Genomic DNA, 25,275 nt, shown 5'->3' on the forward strand with positions numbered 1-25,275 from the left:
TCTCTCGTATGGCACTTAGGATGTAGCACCTGGCTCAAATCGGAAATAAGAGGAAATCGCTGGATTGAGCTTGGATGCACTCGACTTGTGGGCCGGGACTTTCCACTTACCTCTCCCAACACTTCAGGCACGCATCGGGGCTAGGCTTGTTAGGAGCGCGGTGTAGCTGCAGGCAGGATGTGGGAGGGACAGTCTATAAGCTCAACTCTCGGAAGTGTGTGTGCTTGGCAGGCACATGTCTGCTAGACACTTTGATGGGAGCGAGGACCTAGCTACACTCGCATTGAACAAGGACGTTTGCAATGTCTGTATTGAGATCAGAAACACTTGAGGAGAATCCTGTCACTACCACAAGCTTTTCACACAACCTCTTCCGGCACCTAACGTAAGGATGCTGGGCCCTACGTCAACGGGCAGTCAGGATGCGGGAGGGTCCTGCCCTGAAATCAGTTCGCAAAAGGAAGCACGCCTTCATGCCAGCTTTCACTAGCTGCGTTCCTCGGGCACAGAGAACGTAACAGAGTTCTAAGCCAGGAGGTACGCAGAATACAACTCCACTGCACCTGGAGACACCATCCAGGTCTGCTTATTCCACTTGCGACTCACAAGCGTCTGACAAACGGTTCTGGTGCAGATGTTGGAAACTCCTTCTGCAGGCAGTGTGCAACTGTGAGGGACTGAGGGTGAGCTCAACTCTCCGGAGAAAGTTGTTTTTGGACAAGGCGATCAGCTCGCTTCTCTCGTATGGCACTTAGGATGTAGCACCTGGCTCAAATCGGAAATAAGAGGAAATCGCTGGATTGAGCTTGGACGCACTCGACTTGTGGGCCGGGCCTGTCCACTTACCTCTCCCAACACTTCAGGCACGCATCGGGGCTAGGCTTGTTAGGAGCGCGGTGTAGCTGCAGGCAGGATGTGGGAGGGACAGTCCATAAGCTCAACTCTCGGAAGTGTGTGTGCTTGGCAGGCACATGTCTGCTAGACACTTTGATGGGAGCTAGGACCTCGCTACACACTCCCTGAACAAGGACGTTTGTGATGTCTGTATTGAGATCAGAAACACTTGAGGAGAATCCTGTCACTACCACAAGCTTTTCACACAACCTCTTCCGGCACCTAACATAAGGATGCTGGGACCTACGTCTACGGGCAGTCAGGATGCGGAAGGGTCCTTTCCCGAACTCAGCTCGCAGAAGGAAGCAAGCCTTCAAGCCAGCTTTCAACTAGCTGCATTCCTCGGGCACTGAGAACGTAACAGTGTTCTAAGCCAGGAGGTACACAGAATACAAATCCACTGCACCTGGAGACACCATCCAGGTCTGCTTATTCCACTTGCGTCTCACAAGCGTCTGAAAAACACCTCTGGTGCAGATGTTGGAAACTCTTTCTGCAGGCAGTATGCAACTGTGAGGGACTGAGGGTGAGCTCAACTCTCCGAAGTAAGTTGCTTTTGGACAAGGCGTTCAGCTAGCTTCTCTCGTATGGCGTTAGGAAGTAGCACATGGCTCAAATCGGAAATAAGAGGAAATCGCTGGATTGAGCTTGGATGCACTAGTCTTGTGGGCCGGGACTTTCCACTTACCTCTCCCAACACTTCAGGCACGCATCGGGGCTAGGCCTGTTAGGAGCGCGGTGTACCTGCAGGCAGGATGTGGGAGGGACAGTCCATAAGCTCAACTCTCGGAAGTGTGTGTGCTTTGCAGGCACATGTCTGCTAGACACTTTGATGGGAGCTAGGACCTAGCTACACACTCCCTGAACAAGGACGTTTGCGATGTCTGTATTGAGATCAGAAACACTTGAGGAGAATCCTGTCACTACCACAAGCTTTTCACACAACCTCTTCCGGCACCTAACATAAGGATGCTGGGACCTACGTCAACGGGAAGTCAGGATCCGGGAGGGTCATGCCCTGAACTCAGCTCGCACAGGGAAGCACTCCTTCATGCCAGATTTCATTAGCTGCGTTCCTCGGGCACAGAGAACGTAACAGTGTTGTAAGCCAGGAAGTACGCAGAATACAACTCCACTGCACCTGGAGACACCATCCAGGTCTGCTTATTCCACTTGCGACTCACAAGCGTCTGACAAACGGCTCTGGTGCAGATGTTGGAAACTCCTTCTGCAGGCAGTGTGCAACTGTGAGGGACTGAGGGTGAGCTCAACTCTCCGAAGTAAGTTGCTTTTGGACAAGGCGATCAGCTAGCTTCTCTCGTATGGCACTTAGGATGTAGCTCCTGGCTCAAATCGGAAATAAGAGGAAATCGCTGGATTGAGCTTGGATGCACTACTCTTGTGGGCCGGGACCTTCCACTTACCTCTCACAGCACTTCAGGCACGCACCGGGCCTGGCCTATTAGGAGCGGGGTGTAGCTGCAGGCAGGATGTGGGAGGGACAGTCCATCAGCTCAACTCTCGGAAGTGTGTGTGCTTGGCAGGCACATGTCTGCTAGACACTTTGATGGGAGCTAGGACCTAGCTACACTCGCATTGAACAAGGACGTTTGCAATGTCTGTATTTATATCAGATACACTTGAGGAGAATCCTGTCACTACCACAAGCTTTTCACACAACCTCTTCTGGCACATAACATAAGGAAGCTGGGATCTACGGCATCGGGCAGTCAGGATGCGGGAGGTTCCTGCCCTGCACTCAGCTCGCAGAAGGAATCACACGTGCAAGCAAGCTTTCAACTAGCTGCGTTCCTTGGGCACTGAGAACGTAACAGTGTTCTAACCCAGGAGGTAACCAGAATACAACTCCACTGCAGCTGGAGACACCCTCCAGGTCTGCTTATTCCACCTGCGTCTCACAAGCCTCTGACAAACGGCTGTGGTGCAGATGTAGGAAACTATTTCTGCAGGCGGTGTGCAACTGTGAGGGACTGAGGGTGAGCTCAACTCTCCGAAGTATGTTGCTTTTGGACAAGGCGTTCAGCTAGCTTCTCTCGTATGACACTTAGGATGTAGCATCTGGTTCACACAGGGAATACTAGGAAATCGCTGGATTGAGCTTTGATGCTCTAGTCTTGTGGGCCGGGACTTTCCACTTACCTCTCACAGCACTTCAGGCACGCATCGGGGCTAGGCCTGTTAGGAGCGCGGTGTAGCTGCAGGCAATATGTGGGAGGGACAGTCCATAAGCTCAACTCTCGGAAGGGTGTATGCTTTGCAGGCAGATGTCTCCCATACACTTTGATGGGAGCTACGACCTAGCTACACTCTCATTGAACAAGTACGTTTGCAATGTCTGTATTGAGGTCAGATACACTTGAGAATCCTGTCACTTCCACATGCTCTTCACACAACCTCTTCCGGTGCCTAACCTAAGAGCGCTGGGACCTATGCCTACGGACAGTCAGGATGCGGGAGGGTCCTGCCCTGACCTCAGCTCGCACAAGGAAGCATGCCTGCAGGCCAGCTTTCAACTAGCTGCGTTCTTAGAGCACTGAGAACGTAGCAGTACTCTCAGCAAGGAGGTACCCAGAATACCACTCCACTGCAGCTGGAGACACCCTCCAGGTCTGCTTATTCCACTTGCGTCTCACAAGCCTCTGACAAACGGCTGTGGTGCAGATGTAGGAAACTATTTCTGCAGGCGGTGTGCAACTGTGAGGGACTGAGGGTGAGCTCAACTCTCCGAAGGAAGTTGCTTTTGGACAAGGCGTTCAGCTAGCTTCTCTCGTATGGCACTTAGGATGTAGCACCTGGCTCAAATCGGAAATAAGAGGAAATCGCTGGATTGAGCTTGGATGCACTCGACTTGTGGGCCGGGACTTTCCACTTACCTCTCCCAACACTTCAGGCACGCATCGGGGCTAGGCTTGTTAGGAGCGCGGTGTAGCTGCAGGCAGGATGTGGGAGGGACAGTCTATAAGCTCAACTCTCGGAAGTGTGTGTGCTTGGCAGGCACATGTCTGCTAGACACTTTGATGGGAGCGAGGACCTAGCTACACTCGCATTGAACAAGGACGTTTGCAATGTCTGTATTGAGATCAGAAACACTTGAGGAGAATCCTGTCACTACCACAAGCTTTTCACACAACCTCTTCCGGCACCTAACGTAAGGATGCTGGGCCCTACGTCAACGGGCAGTCAGGATGCGGGAGGGTCCTGCCCTGAAATCAGTTCGCAAAAGGAAGCACGCCTTCATGCCAGCTTTCACTAGCTGCGTTCCTCGGGCACAGAGAACGTAACAGAGTTCTAAGCCAGGAGGTACGCAGAATACAACTCCACTGCACCTGGAGACACCATCCAGGTCTGCTTATTCCACTTGCGACTCACAAGCGTCTGACAAACGGTTCTGGTGCAGATGTTGGAAACTCCTTCTGCAGGCAGTGTGCAACTGTGAGGGACTGAGGGTGAGCTCAACTCTCCGGAGAAAGTTGTTTTTGGACAAGGCGATCAGCTCGCTTCTCTCGTATGGCACTTAGGATGTAGCACCTGGCTCAAATCGGAAATAAGAGGAAATCGCTGGATTGAGCTTGGACGCACTCGACTTGTGGGCCGGGCCTGTCCACTTACCTCTCCCAACACTTCAGGCACGCATCGGGGCTAGGCTTGTTAGGAGCGCGGTGTAGCTGCAGGCAGGATGTGGGAGGGACAGTCCATAAGCTCAACTCTCGGAAGTGTGTGTGCTTGGCAGGCACATGTCTGCTAGACACTTTGATGGGAGCTAGGACCTAGCTACACTCGCATTGAACAAGGACGTTTGCAATGTCTGTATTGAGATCAGAAACACTTGAGGAGAATCCTGTCACTACCACAAGCTTTTCACACAACCTCTTCTGGCACCTAACGTAAGGATCCTGGGACCTACGTCAACGGGCAGTCAGGATGCGGGTGGGTCCTGCCCTGAAATCAGCTCGCAAAAGGAAGCACGCCTTCATGCCAGCTTTCACTAGCTGCGTTCCTCGGGCACAGAGAACGTAACAGTGTTCTAAGCCAGGAGGTACGCAGAATACAACTCCACTGCACCTGGAGACACCATCCAGGTCTGCTTATTCCACTTGCGACTCACAAGCGTCTGACAAACGGCTCTGGTGCAGATGTTGGAAACTCCTTCTGCAGGCAGTGTCCAACTGTGAGGGACTGAGGGTGAGCTCAACTCTCCGAAGTAAGTTGCTTTTGGACAAGGCGATCAGCTAGCTTCTCTCGTATGGCACTTAGGATGTAGCATCTGGTTCACACAGGGAATACTAGGAAATCGCTGGATTGAGCTTGGATGCACTACTCTTGTGGGCCGGGACCTTCCACTTACCTCTCACAGCACTTCAGGCACGCACCGAGCCTGGCCTATTAGGAGCGGGGTGTAGCTGCAGGCAGGATGTGGGAGGGACAGTCCATCAGCTCAACTCTCGGAAGTGTGTGTGCTTTGCAGGCACATGTCTGCTAGACACTTTGATGGGAGCTAGGACCTAGCTACACTCTCAATGAACAAGGACGTTTGCAATGTCTGTATTGAGATCAGATACACATGAGGAGAAACCTGTCACTACCACAAGCTTTTCACACAACCTCTTCTGGCACCTAACATAAGGAAGCTGGGATCTACGGCATCGGGCAGTCAGGATGCGGGAGGTTCCTGCCCTGCACTCAGCTCGCAGAAGGAATCACACGTGCAAGCAAGCTTTCAACTAGCTGCGTTCCTTGGGCACTGAGAACGTAACAGTGTTCTAACCCAGGAGGTAACCAGAATACAACTCCACTGCAGCTGGAGACACCCTCCAGGTCTGCTTATTCCACTTGCGTCTCACAAGCCTCTGACAAACGGCTGTGGTGCAGATGTAGGAAACTATTTCTGCAGGCGGTGTGCAACTGTGAGGGACTGAGGGTGAGCTCAACTCTCCGAAGTAAGTTGCTTTTGGACAAGGCGTTCAGCTAGCTTCTCTCGTATGGCACTTAGGATGTAGCACCTGGCTCAAATCGGAAATAAGAGGAAATCGCTGGATTGAGCTTGGATGCACTAGTCTTGTGGGCCGGGACTTTCCACTTACCTCTCCCAACACTTCAGGCACGCATCGGGGCTAGGCCTGTTAGGAGCGTGGTGTACCTGCAGGCAGGATGTGGGAGGGACAGTCCATAAGCTCAACTCTCGGAAGTGTGTGGGCTTTGCAGGCACATGTCTGCTAGACACTTTGATGGGAGCTAGGACCTCGCTACACACTCCCTGAACAAGGACGTTTGCGATGTCTGTATTGAGATCAGAAACACTTGAGGAGAATCCTGTCACTACCACAAGCTTTTCACACAACCTCTTCCGGCACCTAACATAAGGATGCTGGGAACTACGTCAACGGGCAGTCAGGATCCGGGAGGGTCATGCCCTGAACTCAGCTCGCACAAGGAAGCACGCCTTCATGCCAGATTTCACTAGCTGCGTTCCTCGGGCACAGAGAACGTAACAGTGTTGTAAGCCAGGAAGGACGCAGAATACAACTCCACTGCACCTGGAGACACCATCCAGGTCTGCTTATTCCACTTGCGACTCACAAGCGTCTGACAAACGGCTCTGGTGCAGAGGTTGGAAACTCCTTCTGCAGGCAGTATGCAACTGTGAGGGACTGAGGGTGAGCTCAACTCTCCGAAGTAAGTTGCTTTTGGACAAGGCGATCAGCTAGCTTCTCTCGTATGGCACTTAGGATGTAGCACCTGGCTCAAATAGGAAATAAGAGGAAATCGCTGGATTGAGCTTGGATGCACTAGTCTTGTGGGCCGGGCCTTTCCGCTTACCTCTCCCAACACTTCAGGCACGCATCGGGGCTAGGCCTGTTAGGAGCGCGGTGTAGATGCAGGCAATATGTGGGAGGGACAGTCCATAAGCTCAACTCTCGGAAGGGTGTATGCTTTGCAGGCAGATGTCTCCCATACACTTTGATGGGAGCTACGACCTAGCTACACTCTCATTGAACAAGTACGTTTGCAATGTCTGTATTGAGGTCAGATACACTTGAGAATCCTGTCACTTCCACATGCTCTTCACACAACCTCTTCCGGTGCCTACCCTAAGAGCGCTGGGACCTATGCCTACGGACAGTCAGGATGCGGGAGGGTCCTGCCCTGACCTCAGCTCGCAAAAGGAAGCACGCCTTCATGCCAGCTTTCACTAGCTGCGTTCCTCGGGCACAGAGAACGTAACAGTGTTCTAAGCCAGGAGGTACGCAGAATACAACTCCACTGCACCTGGAGACACCCTCCAGGTCTGCTTATTCCACTTGCGTCTCACAAGCCTCTGACAAACGGCTGTGGTGCAGATGTAGGAAACTATTTCTGCAGGCGGTGTGCAACTGTGAGGGACTGAGGGTGAGCTCAACTCTCCGAAGTAAGTTGCTTTTGGACAAGGCGTTCAGCTAGCTTCTCTCGTATGGCACTTAGGAAGTATCACCTGGCTCAAATCGGAAATAAGAGGAAATCGCTGGATTGAGCTTGGATGCACTAGTGTTGTGGGCCGGGACTTTCCACTTACCTCTCCCAACACTTCAGGCACGCATCGGGGCTAGGCCTGTTAGGAGCGCGGTGTAGCTGCAGGCAGGATGTGGGAGGGACAGTCCATAAGCTCAACTCTCGGAAGTGTGTGTGCTTGGCAGGCACATGTCTGCTAGACACTTTGATGGGAGCTAGGACCTAGCTACACACTCCCTGAACAAGGACGTTTGCGATGTCTGTATTGAGATCAGAAACACTTGAGGAGAATCCTGTCACTACCACAAGCTTTTCACACAACCTCTTCCGGCACCTAACATAAGGATGCTTGGACCTACGTCAACGGGAAGTCAGGATCCGGGAGGGTCATGCCCTGAACTCAGCTCGCACAAGGAAGCACGCCTTCATGCCAGATTTCATTAGCTGCGTTCCTCGGGCACAGAGAACGTAACAGTGTTGTAAGCCAGGAAGGACGCAGAATACAACTCCACTGCACCTGGAGACACCATCCAGGTCTGCTTCTTCCACTTGCGAGTCACAAGCGTCTGACAAACGGCTCTGGTGCAGAGGTTGGAAATTCCTTCTGCAGGCAGTATTCAACTGTGAGGGACTGAGGGTGAGCTCAACTCTCCGGAGAAAGTTGCTTTTGGACAAGGTGATCAGCTAGCTTCTCTCCTATGGCACTTAGGATGTAGCTCCTGGCTCAAATCGGAAATAAGAGGAAATCGCTGGATTGAGCTTGGATGCACTACTGTTGTGGGCCGGGACCTTCCACTTACCTCTCACAGCACTTCAGGCACGCACCGGGCCTGGCCTATTAGGAGCGCGGTGTAGCTGCAGGCAGGATGTGGGAGGGACAGTCCATAAGCTCAACTCTCGGAAGTGTGTGTGCTTGGCAGGCACATGTCTGCTAGACACTTTGATGGGAGCTAGGACCTAGCTACACTCGCATTGAACAAGGACGTTTGCAATGTCTGTATTTATATCAGATACACTTGAGGAGAATCCTGTCACTACCACAAGCTTTTCACACAACCTCTTCTGGCACATAACATAAGGAAGCTGGGATCTACGGCATCGGGCAGTCAGGATGCGGGAGGTTCCTGCCCTGCACTCAGCTCGCAGAAGGAATCACACGTGCAAGCAAGCTTTCAACTAGCTGCGTTCCTTGGGCACTGAGAACGTAACAGTGTTCTAACCCAGGAGGTAACCAGAATACAACTCCACTGCAGCGGGAGACACCCTCCAGGTCTGCTTATTCCACTTGCGTCTCACAAGCCTGAAAAACACCTCTGGTACAGATGTTGGAAACTTTCTGCAGGCAGTGTGCAACTGTGAGGGACTGAGGGTGAGCTCAACTCTCTGAAGTAAGTTGCTTTTGGACAAGGCGTTCAGCTAGCTTCTCTCGTATGGCATTTAGGATGTAGCACCTGGTTCACACAGGGAATACTAGGAAATTGCTGGATTGAGCTTGGATGCACTAGTCTTGTGGCCCGGGACTTTCCACTTACCTCTCCCAACACTTCAGGCACGCATCCGGGCTAGGCCTGTTAGGAGCGCGGTGTAGCTGCAGGCAATATGTGGGAGGGACAGTCCATAAGCTCAACTCTCGGAAGGGTGTATGCTTTGCAGGCAGATGTCTCCCATACACTTTGATGGGAGCTAGGACCTAGCTACACTCGCATTGAACAAGGACGTTTGTAATGTCTGTATTGAAATCAGATACACTTGAGAGGAATCCTGTCACTACCACAAGCTTTTCACACAACCTCTTCCGGCACCTAACATAAGGAAGCTGGGACCTACGTCTACGAGCAGTCGGAATGCGGGAGGGTCCTTCCCCGAACTCAGCTCGCAGAAGGAAGCAGCCTTCAAGCCAGCTTTCAACTAGCTGCATTCCTCGGGCACTGAGAACGTAACAGTGTTCTAAGCCAGGAGGTACGCAGAATACAAATCCACTGCACCTGGAGACACAATCCAGGTCTGCTTATTCCACTTGCGTCTCACAAGCGTCTGACAAACACCTCTGGTGCAGATGTTGGAAACTCTTTCTGCAGGCAGTATGCAACTGTGAGGGACTGAGGGTGAGCTCAACTCTCCGAAGTAAGTTGGTTTTGGACAAGGCGATCAGCTAGCTTCTCTCGTATGGCACTTAGGATGTAGCACCTGGCTCAAATCGGAAATAAGAGGAAATCGCTGGATTGAGCTTGGATGCACTAGTCTTGTGGGCCGGGACTTTCCACTTACCTCTCCCAACACTTCAGGCACGCATCGGGGCTAGGCTTGTTAGGAGCGCGGTGTAGCTACAGGCAGGATGTGGGAGGGACAGTCTATAAGCTCAACTCTCGGAAGTGTGTGTGCTTGGCAGGCACATGTCTGCTAGACACTTTGATGGGAGCTAGGACGTAGCTACACTCGCATTGAACAAGGACGTTTGCAATGTCTGTATTGAGATCAGAAACACTTGAGGAGAATCCTGTCACTACCACAAGCTTTTCACACAACCTCTTCCGGCACCTAACGTAAGGATGCTGGGACCTACGTCAACGGGCAGTCAGGATGCGGGTGGGTCCTGCCCTGAAATCAGCTCGCAAAAGGAAGCACGCCTTCATGCCAGCTTTCACTAGCTGCGTTCCTCGGGCACAGAGAACGTAACAGTGTTCTAAGCCAGGAGGTACGCAGAATACAACTCCACTGCACCTGGAGACACCATCCAGGTCTGCTTATTCCACTTGCGACTCACAAGCGTCTGACAAACGGCTCTGGTGCAGATGTTGGAAACTCCTTCTGCAGGCAGTGTGCAACTGTGAGGGACTGAGGGTGAGCTCAACTCTCCGAAGTAAGTTGCTTTTGGACAAGGCGATCAGCTAGCTTCTCTCGTATGGCACTTAGGATGTAGCATCTGGTTCACACAGGGAATACTAGGAAATCGCTGGATTGAGCTTGGATGCACTACTCTTGTGGGCCGGGACCTTCCACTTACCTCTCACAGCACTTCAGGCACGCATCGGGGCTAGGCCTGTTAGGAGCGCGGTGAAGCTGCAGGCAATATGTGGGAGGGACAGTCCATAAGCTCAACTCTCGGAAGGGTGTATGCTTTGCAGGCAGATGTCTCCCATACACTTTGATGGGAGCTACGACCTAGCTACACTCTCATTGAACAAGTACGTTTGCAATGTCTGTATTGAGGTCAGATACACTTGAGAATCCTGTCACTTCCACATGCTCTTCACACAACCTCTTCCGGTGCCTAACCTAAGAGCGCTGGGACCTATGCCTACGGACAGTCAGGATGCGGGAGGGTCCTGCCCTGACCTCAGCTCGCACAAGGAAGCATGCCTGCAGGCCAGCTTTCAACTAGCTGCGTTCTTAGAGCACTGAGAACGTAGCAGTACTCTCAGCAAGGAGGTACCCAGAATACCACTCCACTGCAGCTGGAGACACCCTCCAGGTCTGCTTATTCCACTTGCGTCTCACAAGCCTCTGACAAACGGCTGTGGTGCAGATGTAGGAAACTATTTCTGCAGGCGGTGTGCAACTGTGAGGGACTGAGGGTGAGCTCAACTCTCCGAAGTGAGTTGCTTTTGGACAAGGCGATCAGCTAGCTTCTCTCGTATGGCACTTAGGATGTAGCACCTGGCTCAAATAGGAAATAAGAGGAAATCGCTGGATTGAGCTTGGATGCACTAGTCTTGTGGGCCGGGCCTTTCCGCTTACCTCTCCCAACACTTCAGGCACGCATCGGGGCTAGGCTTGTTAGGAGCGCGGTGTAGCTGCAGGCAGGATGTGGGAGGGACAGTCTATAAGCTCAACTCTCGGAATTGTGTGTGCTTTGCAGGCACATGTCTGCTAGACACTTTGATGGGAGCTAGGACCTAGCTACAGTCGCATTGAACAAGGACGTTTGTAATGTCTGTATTGAGATCAGATACACTTGAGAGGGAACTTGTCACTACCACAAGCTTTTCACACAACCTCTTCCGGCACCTAACATAAGGAAGCTGGGACCTACGTCTACGAGCAGTCGGAATGCGGGAGGGTCCTACCCCGAACTCAGCTCGCAGAAGGAAGCAGCCGTCAAGCTAGCTTTCAACTAGCTGCGTTCCTCGCGCACTGAGAACGTAACAGTGTTCTACGCCAGGAGGTACGCAGAATTCAACTCCACTGCAGCTGGAAACACCCTCCAGGTCTGCTTATTCCACTTGCGTCTCACAAGCCTCTGACAAACGGCCGTGGTGCAGATGTTGGAAACTATTTCTGCAGGCAGTATGCAACTATGAGGGACAAGGGTGAGCTCAACTCTCCGAAGTAAGTTGCTTTTGGACAAGGCGTTCAGCTAGCTTCTCTCGTATGGCACTTAAGATGTAGCATCTGGTTCACACAGGGAATACTAGGAAATCGCTGGATTGAGCTTTGATGCTCTAGTCTTGTGGGCCGGGACTTTCCACTTACCTCTCACAGCACTTCAGGCACGCATCGGGGCTAGGCCTGTTAGGAGCACGGTGTACCTGCAGGCAGGATGTGGGAGGGACAGTCTATAAGCTCAACTCTCGGAAGTGTGTGTGCTTGGCAGGCACATGTCTGCTAGACACTTTGATGGGAGCGAGGACCTAGCTACACTCTAATTGAACAAGGACGTTTGCAATGTCTGTATTTAGATCAGATACACTTGAGGAGAATCCTGTCACTACCACAAGCTTTTCACACAACCTCTTCCGGCACCTAACATAAGGATGCTGGGACCTACGTCTACAGGCAGTCAGGATGCGGAAGCGTCCTTCCCAGAACTCAGCTCTCAGAAGGAAGCAAGCCTTCAAGCCAGCTTTCAACTAGCTGCATTCCTCGGGCACTGAGAACGTAACAGTGTTCTAAGCCAGGAGGTACGCAGAATATAAATCCACTGCACCTGGAGACACCATCCAGGTCTGCTTATTCCACTTGCGTCTCACAAGCCTCTGACAAACGGCTGTGGTGCAGATGTTGGAAACTCCTTCTGCAGGCAGTGTGCAACTGTGAGGGACTGAGGGTGAGCTCAACTCTCCGAAGTAAGTTGCTTTTGGACAAGGCGATCAGCTAGCTTCTCTCGTATGGCACTTAGGATGTAGCTCCTGGCTCAAATCGGAAATAAGAGGAAATCGCTGGATTGAGCTTGGATGCACTACTCTTGTGGGCCGGGACCTTCCACTTACCTCTCACAGCACTTCAGGCACGCACCGGGCCTGGCCTATTAGGAGCGGGGTGTAGCTGCAGGCAGGATGTGGGAGGGACAGTCCATCAGCTCAACTCTCGGAAGTGTGTGTGCTTGGCAGGCACATGTCTGCTAGACACTTTGATGGGAGCTAGGACCTAGCTACACTCGCATTGAACAAGGACGTTTGCAATGTCTGTATTTATATCAGATACACTTGAGGAGAATCCTGTCACTACCACAAGCTTTTCACACAACCTCTTCTGGCACATAACATAAGGAAGCTGGGATCTACGGCATCGGGCAGTCAGGATGCGGGAGGTTCCTGCCCTGCACTCAGCTCGCAGAAGGAATCACACGTGCAAGCAAGCTTTCAACTAGCTGCGTTCCTTGGGCACTGAGAACGTAACAGTGTTCTAACCCAGGAGGTAACCAGAATACAACTCCACTGCAGCTGGAGACACCCTCCAGGTCTGCTTATTCCACCTGCGTCTCACAAGCCTCTGACAAACGGCTGTGGTGCAGATGTAGGAAACTATTTCTGCAGGCGGTGTGCAACTGTGAGGGACTGAGGGTGAGCTCAACTCTCCGAAGTATGTTGCTTTTGGACAAGGCGTTCAGCTAGCTTCTCTCGTATGACACTTAGGATGTAGCATCTGGTTCACACAGGGAATACTAGGAAATCGCTGGATTGAGCTTTGATGCTCTAGTCTTGTGGGCCGGGACTTTCCACTTACCTCTCACAGCACTTCAGGCACGCATCGGGGCTAGGCCTGTTAGGAGCGCGGTGTAGCTGCAGGCAATATGTGGGAGGGACAGTCCATAAGCTCAACTCTCGGAAGGGTGTATGCTTTGCAGGCAGATGTCTCCCATACACTTTGATGGGAGCTACGACCTAGCTACACTCTCATTGAACAAGTACGTTTGCAATGTCTGTATTGAGGTCAGATACACTTGAGAATCCTGTCACTTCCACATGCTCTTCACACAACCTCTTCCGGTGCCTAACCTAAGAGCGCTGGGACCTATGCCTACGGACAGTCAGGATGCGGGAGGGTCCTGCCCTGACCTCAGCTCGCACAAGGAAGCATGCCTGCAGGCCAGCTTTCAACTAGCTGCGTTCTTAGAGCACTGAGAACGTAGCAGTACTCTCAGCAAGGAGGTACCCAGAATACCACTCCACTGCAGCTGGAGACACCCTCCAGGTCTGCTTATTCCACTTGCGTCTCACAAGCCTCTGACAAACGGCTGTGGTGCAGATGTAGGAAACTATTTCTGCAGGCGGTGTGCAACTGTGAGGGACTGAGGGTGAGCTCAACTCTCCGAAGGAAGTTGCTTTTGGACAAGGCGTTCAGCTAGCTTCTCTCGTATGGCACTTAGGATGTAGCACCTGGCTCAAATCGGAAATAAGAGGAAATCGCTGGATTGAGCTTGGATGCACTCGACTTGTGGGCCGGGACTTTCCACTTACCTCTCCCAACACTTCAGGCACGCATCGGGGCTAGGCTTGTTAGGAGCGCGGTGTAGCTGCAGGCAGGATGTGGGAGGGACAGTCTATAAGCTCAACTCTCGGAAGTGTGTGTGCTTGGCAGGCACATGTCTGCTAGACACTTTGATGGGAGCGAGGACCTAGCTACACTCGCATTGAACAAGGACGTTTGCAATGTCTGTATTGAGATCAGAAACACTTGAGGAGAATCCTGTCACTACCACAAGCTTTTCACACAACCTCTTCCGGCACCTAACGTAAGGATGCTGGGCCCTACGTCAACGGGCAGTCAGGATGCGGGAGGGTCCTGCCCTGAAATCAGTTCGCAAAAGGAAGCACGCCTTCATGCCAGCTTTCACTAGCTGCGTTCCTCGGGCACAGAGAACGTAACAGAGTTCTAAGCCAGGAGGTACGCAGAATACAACTCCACTGCACCTGGAGACACCATCCAGGTCTGCTTATTCCACTTGCGACTCACAAGCGTCTGACAAACGGTTCTGGTGCAGATGTTGGAAACTCCTTCTGCAGGCAGTGTGCAACTGTGAGGGACTGAGGGTGAGCTCAACTCTCCGGAGAAAGTTGTTTTTGGACAAGGCGATCAGCTCGCTTCTCTCGTATGGCACTTAGGATGTAGCACCTGGCTCAAATCGGAAATAAGAGGAAATCGCTGGATTGAGCTTGGACGCACTCGACTTGTGGGCCGGGCCTGTCCACTTACCTCTCCCAACACTTCAGGCACGCATCGGGGCTAGGCTTGTTAGGAGCGCGGTGTAGCTGCAGGCAGGATGTGGGAGGGACAGTCCATAAGCTCAACTCTCGGAAGTGTGTGTGCTTGGCAGGCACATGTCTGCTAGACACTTTGATGGGAGCTAGGACCTAGCTACACTCGCATTGAACAAGGACGTTTGCAATGTCTGTATTGAGATCAGAAACACTTGAGGAGAATCCTGTCACTACCACAAGCTTTTCACACAACCTCTTCTGGCACCTAACGTAAGGATCCTGGGACCTACGTCAACGGGCAGTCAGGATGCGGGTGGGTCCTGCCCTGAAATCAGCTCGCAAAAGGAAGCACGCCTTCATGCCAGCTTTCACTAGCTGCGTTCCTCGGGCACAGAGAACGTAACAGTGTTCTAAGCCAGGAGGTACGCAGAATACAACTCCACTGCACCTGGAGACACCATCCAGGTCTGCTTATTCCACTTGCGACTCACAAGCGTCTGACAAACGGCTCTGGTGCAGATGTTGGAAACTCCTTCTGCAGGCAGTGTGCAACTGTGAGGGACTGAGGGTGAGCTCAACTCTCCGAAGTAAGTTGCTTTTGGACAAGGCGATCAGCTAGCTTCTCTCGTATGGCACTTAGGATGTAGCATCTGGTTCACACAGGGAATACTAGGAAATCGCTGGATTGAGCTTGGATGCACTACTCTTGTGGGCCGGGACCTTCCACTTACCTCTCACAGCACTTCAGGCACGCACCGAGCCTGGCCTATTAGGAGCGGGGTGTAGCTGCAGGCAGGATGTGGGAGGGACAGTCCATCAGCTCAACTCTCGGAAGTGTGTGTGCTTTGCAGGCACATGTCTGCTAGACACTTTGATGGGAGCTAGGACCTAGCTACACTCTCAATGAACAAGGACGTTTGCAATGTCTGTATTGAGATCAGATACACATGAGGAGAAACCTGTCACTACCACAAGCTTTTCACACAACCTCTTCTGGCACCTAACATAAGGAAGCTGGGATCTACGGCATCGGGCAGTCAGGATGCGGGAGGTTCCTGCCCTGCACTCAGCTCGCAGAAGGAATCACACGTGCAAGCAAGCTTTCAACTAGCTGCGTTCCTTGGGCACTGAGAACGTAACAGTGTTCTAACCCAGGAGGTAACCAGAATACAACTCCACTGCAGCTGGAGACACCCTCCAGGTCTGCTTATTCCACTTGCGTCTCACAAGCCTCTGACAAACGGCTGTGGTGCAGATGTAGGAAACTATTTCTGCAGGCGGTGTGCAACTGTGAGGGACTGAGGGTGAGCTCAACTCTCCGAAGTAAGTTGCTTTTGGACAAGGCGTTCAGCTAGCTTCTCTCGTATGGCACTTAGGATGTAGCACCTGGCTCAAATCGGAAATAAGAGGAAATCGCTGGATTGAGCTTGGATGCACTAGTCTTGTGGGCCGGGACTTTCCACTTACCTCTCCCAACACTTCAGGCACGCATCGGGGCTAGGCCTGTTAGGAGCGTGGTGTACCTGCAGGCAGGATGTGGGAGGGACAGTCCATAAGCTCAACTCTCGGAAGTGTGTGGGCTTTGCAGGCACATGTCTGCTAGACACTTTGATGGGAGCTAGGACCTCGCTACACACTCCCTGAACAAGGACGTTTGCGATGTCTGTATTGAGATCAGAAACACTTGAGGAGAATCCTGTCACTACCACAAGCTTTTCACACAACCTCTTCCGGCACCTAACATAAGGATGCTGGGAACTACGTCAACGGGCAGTCAGGATCCGGGAGGGTCATGCCCTGAACTCAGCTCGCACAAGGAAGCACGCCTTCATGCCAGATTTCACTAGCTGCGTTCCTCGGGCACAGAGAACGTAACAGTGTTGTAAGCCAGGAAGGACGCAGAATACAACTCCACTGCACCTGGAGACACCATCCAGGTCTGCTTATTCCACTTGCGACTCACAAGCGTCTGACAAACGGCTCTGGTGCAGAGGTTGGAAACTCCTTCTGCAGGCAGTATGCAACTGTGAGGGACTGAGGGTGAGCTCAACTCTCCGAAGTAAGTTGCTTTTGGACAAGGCGATCAGCTAGCTTCTCTCGTATGGCACTTAGGATGTAGCACCTGGCTCAAATAGGAAATAAGAGGAAATCGCTGGATTGAGCTTGGATGCACTAGTCTTGTGGGCCGGGCCTTTCCGCTTACCTCTCCCAACACTTCAGGCACGCATCGGGGCTAGGCCTGTTAGGAGCGCGGTGTAGATGCAGGCAATATGTGGGAGGGACAGTCCATAAGCTCAACTCTCTGAAGGGTGTATGCTTTGCAGGCAGATGTCTCCCATACACTTTGATGGGAGCTACGACCTAGCTACACTCTCATTGAACAAGTACGTTTGCAATGTCTGTATTGAGGTCAGATACACTTGAGAATCCTGTCACTTCCACATGCTCTTCACACAACCTCTTCCGGTGCCTACCCTAAGAGCGCTGGGACCTATGCCTACGGACAGTCAGGATGCGGGAGGGTCCTGCCCTGACCTCAGCTCGCAAAAGGAAGCACGCCTTCATGCCAGCTTTCACTAGCTGCGTTCCTCGGGCACAGAGAACGTAACAGTGTTCTAAGCCAGGAGGTACGCAGAATACAACTCCACTGCACCTGGAGACACCCTCCAGGTCTGCTTATTCCACTTGCGTCTCACAAGCCTCTGACAAACGGCTGTGGTGCAGATGTAGGAAACTATTTCTGCAGGCGGTGTGCAACTGTGAGGGACTGAGGGTGAGCTCAACTCTCCGAAGTAAGTTGCTTTTGGACAAGGCGTTCAGCTAGCTTCTCTCGTATGGCACTTAGGAAGTATCACCTGGCTCAAATCGGAAATAAGAGGAAATCGCTGGATTGAGCTTGGATGCACTAGTGTTGTGGGCCGGGACTTTCCACTTACCTCTCCCAACACTTCAGGCACGCATCGGGGCTAGGCCTGTTAGGAGCGCGGTGTAGCTGCAGGCAGGATGTGGGAGGGACAGTCCATAAGCTCAACTCTCGGAAGTGTGTGTGCTTGGCAGGCACATGTCTGCTAGACACTTTGATGGGAGCTAGGACCTAGCTACACTCGCATTGAACAAGGACGTTTGCAATGTCTGTATTTATATCAGATACACTTGAGGAGAATCCTGTCACTACCACAAGCTTTTCACACAACCTCTTCTGGCACATAACATAAGGAAGCTGGGATCTACGGCATCGGGCAGTCAGGATGCGGGAGGTTCCTGCCCTGCACTCAGCTCGCAGAAGGAATCACACGTGCAAGCAAGCTTTCAACTAGCTGCGTTCCTTGGGCACTGAGAACGTAACAGTGTTCTAACCCAGGAGGTAACCAGAATACAACTCCACTGCAGCGGGAGACACCCTCCAGGTCTGCTTATTCCACTTGCGTCTCACAAGCCTGAAAAACACCTCTGGTACAGATGTTGGAAACTTTCTGCAGGCAGTGTGCAACTGTGAGGGACTGAGGGTGAGCTCAACTCTCTGAAGTAAGTTGCTTTTGGACAAGGCGTTCAGCTAGCTTCTCTCGTATGGCATTTAGGATGTAGCACCTGGTTCACACAGGGAATACTAGGAAATCGCTGGATTGAGCTTGGATGCACTAGTCTTGTGGCCCGGGACTTTCCACTTACCTCTCCCAACACTTCAGGCACGCATCCGGGCTAGGCCTGTTAGGAGCGCGGTGTAGCTGCAGGCAATATGTGGGAGGGACAGTCCATAAGCTCAACTCTCGGAAGGGTGTATGCTTTGCAGGCAGATGTCTCCCATACACTTTGATGGGAGCTAGGACCTAGCTACACTCGCATTGAACAAGGACGTTTGTAATGTCTGTATTGAAATCAGATACACTTGAGAGGAATCCTGTCACTACCACAAGCTTTTCACACAACCTCTTCCGGCACCTAACATAAGGAAGCTGGGACCTACGTCTACGAGCAGTCGGAATGCGGGAGGGTCCTTCCCCGAACTCAGCTCGCAGAAGGAAGCAGCCTTCAAGCCAGCTTTCAACTAGCTGCATTCCTCGGGCACTGAGAACGTAACAGTGTTCTAAGCCAGGAGGTACGCAGAATACAAATCCACTGCACCTGGAGACACAATCCAGGTCTGCTTATTCCACTTGCGTCTCACAAGCGTCTGACAAACACCTCTGGTGCAGATGTTGGAAACTCTTTCTGCAGGCAGTATGCAACTGTGAGGGACTGAGGGTGAGCTCAACTCTCCGAAGTAAGTTGGTTTTGGACAAGGCGATCAGCTAGCTTCTCTCGTATGGCACTTAGGATGTAGCACCTGGCTCAAATCGGAAATAAGAGGAAATCGCTGGATTGAGCTTGGATGCACTAGTCTTGTGGGCCGGGACTTTCCACTTACCTCTCCCAACACTTCAGGCACGCATCGGGGCTAGGCTTGTTAGGAGCGCGGTGTAGCTACAGGCAGGATGTGGGAGGGACAGTCTATAAGCTCAACTCTCGGAAGTGTGTGTGCTTGGCAGGCACATGTCTGCTAGACACTTTGATGGGAGCTAGGACGTAGCTACACTCGCATTGAACAAGGACGTTTGCAATGTCTGTATTGAGATCAGAAACACTTGAGGAGAATCCTGTCACTACCACAAGCTTTTCACACAACCTCTTCCGGCACCTAACGTAAGGATGCTGGGACCTACGTCAACGGGCAGTCAGGATGCGGGTGGGTCCTGCCCTGAAATCAGCTCGCAAAAGGAAGCACGCCTTCATGCCAGCTTTCACTAGCTGCGTTCCTCGGGCACAGAGAACGTAACAGTGTTCTAAGCCAGGAGGTACGCAGAATACAACTCCACTGCACCTGGAGACACCATCCAGGTCTGCTTATTCCACTTGCGACTCACAAGCGTCTGACAAACGGCTCTGGTGCAGATGTTGGAAACTCCTTCTGCAGGCAGTGTGCAACTGTGAGGGACTGAGGGTGAGCTCAACTCTCCGAAGTAAGTTGCTTTTGGACAAGGCGATCAGCTAGCTTCTCTCGTATGGCACTTAGGATGTAGCATCTGGTTCACACAGGGAATACTAGGAAATCGCTGGATTGAGCTTGGATGCACTACTCTTGTGGGCCGGGACCTTCCACTTACCTCTCACAGCACTTCAGGCACGCATCGGGGCTAGGCCTGTTAGGAGCGCGGTGAAGCTGCAGGCAATATGTGGGAGGGACAGTCCATAAGCTCAACTCTCGGAAGGGTGTATGCTTTGCAGGCAGATGTCTCCCATACACTTTGATGGGAGCTACGACCTAGCTACACTCTCATTGAACAAGTACGTTTGCAATGTCTGTATTGAGGTCAGATACACTTGAGAATCCTGTCACTTCCACATGCTCTTCACACAACCTCTTCCGGTGCCTAACCTAAGAGCGCTGGGACCTATGCCTACGGACAGTCAGGATGCGGGAGGGTCCTGCCCTGACCTCAGCTCGCACAAGGAAGCATGCCTGCAGGCCAGCTTTCAACTAGCTGCGTTCTTAGAGCACTGAGAACGTAGCAGTACTCTCAGCAAGGAGGTACCCAGAATACCACTCCACTGCAGCTGGAGACACCCTCCAGGTCTGCTTATTCCACTTGCGTCTCACAAGCCTCTGACAAACGGCTGTGGTGCAGATGTAGGAAACTATTTCTGCAGGCGGTGTGCAACTGTGAGGGACTGAGGGTGAGCTCAACTCTCCGAAGTGAGTTGCTTTTGGACAAGGCGATCAGCTAGCTTCTCTCGTATGGCACTTAGGATGTAGCACCTGGCTCAAATAGGAAATAAGAGGAAATCGCTGGATTGAGCTTGGATGCACTAGTCTTGTGGGCCGGGCCTTTCCGCTTACCTCTCCCAACACTTCAGGCACGCATCGGGGCTAGGCTTGTTAGGAGCGCGGTGTAGCTGCAGGCAGGATGTGGGAGGGACAGTCTATAAGCTCAACTCTCGGAATTGTGTGTGCTTTGCAGGCACATGTCTGCTAGACACTTTGATGGGAGCTAGGACCTAGCTACAGTCGCATTGAACAAGGACGTTTGTAATGTCTGTATTGAGATCAGATACACTTGAGAGGGAACTTGTCACTACCACAAGCTTTTCACACAACCTCTTCCGGCACCTAACATAAGGAAGCTGGGACCTACGTCTACGAGCAGTCGGAATGCGGGAGGGTCCTACCCCGAACTCAGCTCGCAGAAGGAAGCAGCCGTCAAGCTAGCTTTCAACTAGCTGCGTTCCTCGCGCACTGAGAACGTAACAGTGTTCTACGCCAGGAGGTACGCAGAATTCAACTCCACTGCAGCTGGAAACACCCTCCAGGTCTGCTTATTCCACTTGCGTCTCACAAGCCTCTGACAAACGGCCGTGGTGCAGATGTTGGAAACTCTTTCTGCAGGCAGTATGCAACTATGAGGGACAAGGGTGAGCTCAACTCTCCGAAGTAAGTTGCTTTTGGACAAGGCGTTCAGCTAGCTTCTCTCGTATGGCACTTAAGATGTAGCATCTGGTTCACACAGGGAATACTAGGAAATCGCTGGATTGAGCTTTGATGCTCTAGTCTTGTGGGCCGGGACTTTCCACTTACCTCTCACAGCACTTCAGGCACGCATCGGGGCTAGGCCTGTTAGGAGCACGGTGTACCTGCAGGCAGGATGTGGGAGGGACAGTCTATAAGCTCAACTCTCGGAAGTGTGTGTGCTTGGCAGGCACATGTCTGCTAGACACTTTGATGGGAGCGAGGACCTAGCTACACTCTAATTGAACAAGGACGTTTGCAATGTCTGTATTTAGATCAGATACACTTGAGGAGAATCCTGTCACTACCACAAGCTTTTCACACAACCTCTTCCGGCACCTAACATAAGGATGCTGGGACCTACGTCTACAGGCAGTCAGGATGCGGAAGCGTCCTTCCCAGAACTCAGCTCTCAGAAGGAAGCAAGCCTTCAAGCCAGCTTTCAACTAGCTGCATTCCTCGGGCACTGAGAACGTAACAGTGTTCTAAGCCAGGAGGTACGCAGAATATAAATCCACTGCACCTGGAGACACCATCCAGGTCTGCTTATTCCACTTGCGTCTCACAAGCGTCTGACAAACACCTCTGGTGCAGATGTTGGAAACTCTTTCTGCAGGCAGTATGCAACTGTGAGGGACTGAGGGTGAGCTCAACTCTCCGAAGTATGTTGCTTTTGGACAAGGCGTTCAGCTAGCTTCTCTCGTATGACACTTAGGATGTAGCATCTGGTTCACACAGGGAATACTAGGAAATCGCTGGATTGAGCTTTGATGCTCTAGTCTTGTGGGCCGGGACTTTCCACTTACCTCTCACAGCACTTCAGACACGCATCGGGGCTAGGCCTGTTAGGAGCGCCGTGTAGCTGCAGGCAGGATGTGGGAGGGACAGTCCATAAGCTCAACTCTCGGAAGGGTGTATGCTTTGCAGGCAGATGTCTCTCATACACTTTGATGGGAGCTACGACCTAGCTACACTCTCATTGAACAAGTACGTTTGCAATGTCTGTATTGAGGTCAGATACACTTGAGAATCCTGTCACTTCCACATGCTCTTCACACAACCTCTTCCGGTGCCTAACCTAAGAGCGCTGGGACCTATGCCTACGGACAGTCAGGATGCGGGAGGGTCCTGCCCTGACCTCAGCTCGCACAAGGAAGCATGCCTGCAGGCCAGCTTTCAACTAGCTGCGTTCTTAGAGCACTGAGAACGTAGCAGTACTCTCAGCAAGGAGGTACCCAGAATACCACTCCACTGCAGCTGGAGACACCCTCCAGGTCTGCTTATTCCACTTGCGTCTCACAAGCCTCTGACAAACGGCTGTGGTGCAGATGTAGGAAACTATTTCTGCAGGCGGTGTGCAACTGTGAGGGACTGAGGGTGAGCTCAACTCTCCGAAGTAAGTTGCTTTTGGACAAGGCGTTCAGCTAGCTTCTCTCGTATGGCACTTAGGATGTAGCACCTGGCTCAAATCGGAAATAAGAGGAAATCGCTGGATTGAGCTTGGATGCACTCGACTTGTGGGCCGGGACTTTCCACTTACCTCTCCCAACACTTCAGGCACGCATCGGGGCTAGGCTTGTTAGGAGCGCGGTGTAGCTGCAGGCAGGATGTGGGAGGGACAGTCTATAAGCTCAACTCTCGGAAGTGTGTGTGCTTGGCAGGCACATGTCTGCTAGACACTTTGATGGGAGCGAGGACCTAGCTACACTCGCATTGAACAAGGACGTTTGCAATGTCTGTATTGAGATCAGAAACACTTGAGGAGAATCCTGTCACTACCACAAGCTTTTCACACAACCTCTTCCGGCACCTAACGTAAGGATGCTGGGCCCTACGTCAACGGGCAGTCAGGATGCGGGAGGGTCCTGCCCTGAAATCAGCTCGCAAAAGGAAGCACGCCTTCATGCCAGCTTTCACTAGCTGCGTTCCTCGGGCACAGAGAACGTAACAGAGTTCTAAGCCAGGAGGTACGCAGAATACAACTCCACTGCACCTGGAGACACCATCCAGGTCTGTTTATTCCACTTGCGACTCACAAGCGTCTGACAAACGGCTCTGGTGCAGATGTTGGAAACTCCTTCTGCAGGCAGTGTGCAACTGTTAGGGACTGAGGGTGAGCTCAACTCTCCGGAGAAAGTTGCTTTTGGACAAGGCGATCAGCTCGCTTCTCTCGTATGGCACTTAGGATGTAGCACCTGGCTCAAATCGGAAATAAGAGGAAATCGCTGGATTGAGCTTTGATGCTCTAGTCTTGTGGGCCGGGACTTTCCACTTACCTCTCACAGCACTTCAGACACGCATCGGGGCTAGGCCTGTTAGGAGCGCCGTGTAGCTGCAGGCAGGATGTGGGAGGGACAGTCCATAAGCTCAACTCTCGGAAGGGTGTATGCTTTGCAGGCAGATGTCTCTCATACACTTTGATGGGAGCTACGACCTAGCTACACTCTCATTGAACAAGTACGTTTGCAATGTCTGTATTGAGGTCAGATACACTTGAGAATCCTGTCACTTCCACATGCTCTTCACACAACCTCTTCCGGTGCCTAACCTAAGAGCGCTGGGACCTATGCCTACGGACAGTCAGGATGCGGGAGGGTCCTGCCCTGACCTCAGCTCGCACAAGGAAGCATGCCTGCAGGCCAGCTTTCAACTAGCTGCGTTCTTAGAGCACTGAGAACGTAGCAGTACTCTCAGCAAGGAGGTACCCAGAATACCACTCCACTGCAGCTGGAGACACCCTCCAGGTCTGCTTATTCCACTTGCGTCTCACAAGCCTCTGACAAACGGCTGTGGTGCAGATGTAGGAAACTATTTCTGCAGGCGGTGTGCAACTGTGAGGGACTGAGGGTGAGCTCAACTCTCCGAAGTAAGTTGCTTTTGGACAAGGCGTTCATCTAGCTTCTCTCGTATGGCACTTAGGATGTAGCACCTGGCTCAAATCGGAAATAAGAGGAAATCGCTGGATTGAGCTTGGATGCACTCGACTTGTGGGCCGGGCCTTTCCACTTACCTCTCCCAACACTTCAGGCACGCATCGGGGCTAGGCTTGTTAGGAGCGCGGTGTAGCTGCAGGCAGGATGTGGGAGGGACAGTCCATAAGCTCAACTCTCGGAAGTGTGTGTGCTTGGCAGGCACATGTCTGCTAGACACTTTGATGGGAGCTAGGACCTAGCTACACTCGCATTGAACAAGGACGTTTGCAATGTCTGTATTGAGATCAGAAACACTTGAGGAGAATCCTGTCACTACCACAAGCTTTTCACACAACCTCTTCTGGCACCTAATGTAAGGATCCTGGGACCTACGTCAACGGGCAGTCAGGATGCGGGAGGGTCCTGCCCTGAAATCAGCTCGCAAAAGGAAGCACGGCTTCATGCCAGCTTTCACTAGCTGCGTTCCTCGGGCACAGAGAACGTAACAGTGTTCTAAGCCAGGAGGTACGCAGAATACAACTCCACTGCACCTGGAGACACCATCCAGGTCTGCTTATTCCACTTGCGTCTCACAAGCCTGAAAAACACCTCTGGTACAGATGTTGGAAACTTTCTGCAGGCAGTGTGCAACTGTGAGGGACTGAGGGTGAGCTCAACTCTCCGAAGTAAGTTGCTTTTGGACAAGGCGTTCAGCTAGCTTCTCTCGTATGGCATTTAGGATGTAGCACCTGGTTCACACAGGGAATACTAGGAAATCGCTGGATTGAGCTTGGATGCACTAGTCTTGTGGGCCGGGACTTTCCACTTACCTCTCCCAACACTTCAGGCACGCATCGGGGCTAGGCCTGTTAGGAGCGCGGTGTAGCTGCAGGCAATATGTGGGAGGGACAGTCCATAAGCTCAACTCTCGGAAGTGTGTGGGCTTTGCAGGCACATGTCTGCTAGACACTTTGATGGGAGCTAGGACCTCGCTACACAC

This window comes from Vulpes vulpes, chromosome 15 (assembly GCF_048418805.1).
Source record: "Vulpes vulpes isolate BD-2025 chromosome 15, VulVul3, whole genome shotgun sequence".
NCBI classification, from domain to species: domain Eukaryota; kingdom Metazoa; phylum Chordata; class Mammalia; order Carnivora; family Canidae; genus Vulpes; species Vulpes vulpes.